Source organism: Coptis chinensis, chromosome 9 (assembly GCF_015680905.1).
Source record: "Coptis chinensis isolate HL-2020 chromosome 9, ASM1568090v1, whole genome shotgun sequence".
Classification (NCBI taxonomy): domain Eukaryota; kingdom Viridiplantae; phylum Streptophyta; class Magnoliopsida; order Ranunculales; family Ranunculaceae; genus Coptis; species Coptis chinensis.
Window position 1 is genome coordinate 11,902,507 of NC_141464.1, and position 4,525 is coordinate 11,907,031.

Sequence of the window (4,525 nt, forward strand, 5' to 3'; positions counted from 1 at the left end):
GCACATGCATTGGAAAGTTCAACTGGAATCCTTTAGCACACAAACAATAACAAATAATATTGCACTAAACAAATAATATTGGTTTAGTTAGGAGTCAATTATGTACTTAATTAAGTTCACAGAACCTAGTTATTGTGTCAAGTCCTGGTGAATATATACCAAAAGCTTGCCGATCTATGGTTAAACCACATGCATATATATGGTAGATAAGACTAATGATTCTAGATTTTAATAGAGGTCACGTAAATGAAGCCAAAACACATTATTCAGAACGTCTCACCAACTTTGAGTAATGTGAAGATTAGATATTGTTGGAAGAGTTTGAAACAAAAATTGTTACACTTCCTTAAGTGAAACCAAAAAAAATTATACTAATAATTTTTGATAATTTGTAATCCTTTTACCAATTAAGGAAGTGCATGCTTGCAAGCTTTTTTGAATAAAGTATAAGTGAGGGTGGTGAAAAGGAAACGTAATGGTATCAATATCTTGTTTACCTGGTCAAATATGGGATACTCGACAGGCGCTTGTTAACCAAATTGATTGCAAGCTGATGTCAGTATTCCCAGACCTACAAATCCACTCTTTGAGTGTTTAACGTCTGGATACTAATAACGCCAAACAAAAACAATAACGAAAAGATTTTATGTTAAATTCTTACATGCATCAAAATTAAATAAAGAAAAGAGCATAAATAAATAAAACACTAATGAAATACACAAACATTGCCTCAGTCCCTCATTGAATGAGTTATGTTAAAAGATAGGTTTAAGATAACTAAGAAAGAAAAAAGTTTAAGATAACTAAGAAAGAAAAAAAAAAAAGAACTAACCTTGAAGGAGTTTCAGAAAATAAGTTGCGCCGAAAATCTAAAACTCCAATTTTTTTTTTTTTTTTTTTTTTTGCTTTTGCTTTAAGTTGTGATCACAAATATTATGGTTAAATTGTCTAGGGGAATGGGGGAGAGAAAAAGCATATGCTGAGACAGCTAGTGTAGATTTCTTTTTTCTACAGGCCTATGGATACCAAAGTACAATATAATCCAACAAACAAATCAACTCAGGACTCAACCTCAATTCGCATAACACTCGCTCTTTAGCAATTTCCATTGAACACTCGTCCCTAAGTCCAACGTAAAGGTGCTCTTCTCCACTGTTTGATGTCATGATAGTCACAATGTTAGAGAAGTCCACCGAATGCCCATTGCTTACTGTACCTTCATTAAACAATTCCATATAATAAGGTTTTCATCCTCAAAGAGTTCCCCAAGAATACTTTTAGCTAGTTCAAATTTACCATCATTTGAAAGAACTAAGATTAATTAGGATTGATTCAATTGGTCCTCCCGACTTATTTATCAATTGGTACAATAGGTGGAATTGGTGGTAGTGCAGAAAACACACATATGCCAAACAATAAATCCTCCATCTCCTAGTCATATAATTTGTTGGAAAGTAAAACTAACATATGGCATATAAAACATAATACGTAATGACAATGAACATTCAATAACCTGGACGACCTGCTTGTTGATTTTGGAGTAGGTATCAAATCGCCAAAGTGTCAATCCATTAGTCCACTTCTTTCTATGTAGGTTCAGCAGCATTTTTACCCTCAAATTAATTTATTCTTCCTGAAATCATATTGATTGAGTAGTAATGCCTGTTCAACCCATGAATCAATGATCTTTCCATTTATGCCATTCACCTATTTGAAAAAAAATATATTCATAAGACCTCAAACTCGGTGAATAATCATATATGTTTGATTATGTGTATATTAGGAGTAGATAATTCAACAAAATCATAGCACCTGCTCTGCCCCAAGAGTATCAAGCATCACATGAACAAAAACAAATACTAAAATGGTGCATATCTAATAAGCAGAGGGACTATCTAATGGACCCCAATCCTGTTTTGCGTCCTTGTAAAAAATCAGAAACTTAAATCTCTATGCAAAAACACTATAAATTATAAACATGCTTTCACTTCTTGACATGTAAAAGAATATATAAAAACTTGCAAGGGATTCAACTATACGTAAGCCACTTGCAAGGGTTGTAATTACCCTAGTGCAACTCAGCAAACTCTTCTTTCTAGATAAACATAGTAGCATTTTTTATTTTTATTTTGATAACATAATAGTATAGTGGAAACCATTCTTAATTCTTAAACAATATGACCAATGAAAATAGGGCCTAAACTTACCAATCAAGTAAAGTGAAATGGACTAAGTAAGAGCATGGAAGGACTTTTGCTTACACATTTGGAGCAATAACACCACCATCTAGTGCCAAAGATTGACGCCGTATGTGTTAACGATAGTTATTTATTTCTCCTTGTCACCCTCGTTCTTTTGAGCGCATGTAGTCTCCAACTTTGGAAAGGGTATGCATTGCTTATAGATTGGTTCTGTACCAACAATGAGAAGCAGATAGATTAAATCCAAAAACATTAGCTCTTAACAAAAAATATGACAATCTTGTGGCTTATATTAAAACAAAATCCGGTTTGGACTCGAAGTTCCTAGGACCTGTGGTGGAGAAGGGAGATACCCTTATAGAGTATGAAATACTATGTACTGATGTGATCTATAAAAAAATTCTTTTTTATGGTAAAGCTTCCTCCTCTTGTTCAATAAAAGCTTGACCTAATAAATTGACTGAACACTCAAAATTGAAATTGATATATATTAAAAATTGATTGAAGGTAAGAGAAGAAAAAGAAGGAACAAACCGTGAATTTGTAGATTGAAGAACACGATTGGCGACGGTTATTTTCTCTGCTGATTTAGTTCCATTGATTATTTTATCACCGATCAACTAATCCAATACCAAGCCAATCTTAGCTTGAAATACAAAGACGTTCTTAATCAGTACCAAACACCAATATATACTGTTTCAACCATATCACAAACATAATTTTCAAGGGGAAAAAAATGAAAATCAATTCAACTGGATTGTTTATGCAAGATGATATAATTACTAAGAAATTATACAGGAGATTTAGATGTAAATCTCAACTCTGAAATAATCTGAAGAGTTAAGATTTTACCTTATTTCCCAATGTTCATCTATAAAATTACATTACTGACATACCCATTCCAATTATTGTAGCTTTTTATATGTAGTTCCCCGACTTGGAAATGAATCAAACTGCTTGTAGGTATAACATGATGCATTCAAATTGAAAAGAAACACTGAAAATAACTTAAGAGCTTTCAATACAATTGCTAGTGTGCCCATAGTGCAATAATCAAGTTTCAACAGCGGCATTAGTACACTTCAATTATAAAAAAAAATGAACTCTTAATAATAGTTTGTAAAGGATGGGTATTAGTAAAATAAGTTTACGGCTATCACTATTATCTTGAGGGTCCCCAAAATGTTTAACTCCCTACTCCAATCAATTGTACCCATACCCCATAATAGCAATCCCTATGTTCAATTCCTTCAAATGAACCTCAAGCCTTTTGTGTCTTCTTTCAAACACAACAAAACTCAAAAAGGGTAGTTCAAAGCAACAAATGCAAGAGATTGAACCTACTTCTATTTTATTAAAATATTCAATAATGGAAAGGGATAGTATGAAAGGAGACAATACCTAGAGAGCCAAAAGGGATTCATTCTTCCTGAGTAGTTCTCGAAGAACGGCAAGCATATAGAAATTTGACAATCTCCTGACTTTGGATTCAAAGACTTGCTCAACCATTCAAAACTTTGATCAAACCCTTTAGCTTCATGAAATTTGTTCGGGTTATTTTGTCAAAAATTGAAAGACTTGCTCGACCATCTTAAATGACTAAAGTGGCTTTTTGTAGTCTGTAGTTTTAGACTATACCATTGACGTGTGAAGAATCCCATAGAGTATCCCCTTTCATCATAATGCGGTGAGTAACATTATAGTATTTGCAATTGCTCCATGCCTAGTGAGACAGCATTATCAACTATTAGCAAATAAATTTTGATACATAAAGTAATTACAATAAAATTTGTAAAATTGATTGACATATCATATACAATAAAATTTCATCGTTTCAAAGACATAATCATAACCCATCATGCAGGTGTCACCAAGCATGATAACATAGGAGGCAAGTGATGGATTAATACTAATCCATTATTCTCCATTCTTTGTTTGTACCTCCAGTCCATGTACTTGATTTTTGTTAAGTATTCTAACGAAACTTGTATTAGTATACGTTTCTAAACCAAAGCTCTCAAAGTTCATTCTCCTCAACATCTGCTCTAGCTTAGATACTTGTCTCATGTAGGAACCAAGAAATATATGACCAGGTGGAATAAGTAGTAAAAATTGTTATACTACTATCACTTGATCAGAAATAAATTGAAGTTCACTTGAATTGAGATATGACCAAGTATGTAAAGACAATCAAACTTCTGAGCACAAAAAAAAAATAGTTACATTTTTAATGCGATTAGAATTCGTGTAGGAAAAGAGAAAAATCTAAGAACTACTTTTAATGTTCTATCTAAGCAACTGGTTGTAACTCTACATTGTAATAA

The 4,525-nt window shown here is 32.6% G+C and overlaps 1 long non-coding RNA gene across 2 annotated transcripts; it reads right to left on the minus strand.

The window, feature by feature from the left end:
- Positions 1-1,050: 1,050 nt before the first annotated feature.
- On the minus strand, positions 1,051-3,981 carry LOC147474776 (uncharacterized). Of its 2 annotated transcripts, XR_015208928.1 has the most exons (5): positions 3,840-3,981; positions 3,603-3,735; positions 2,736-2,847; positions 2,262-2,411; positions 1,055-1,210 (listed from the first exon to the last, which is right to left on the minus strand). It is a non-coding gene; the product is annotated as an uncharacterized LOC147474776 (long non-coding RNA). The 2 variants fall into 2 exon arrangements; XR_015208927.1 differs by having other exon boundaries at positions 1,051-1,210; positions 3,603-3,938.
- Positions 3,982-4,525: the final 544 nt, after the last annotated feature.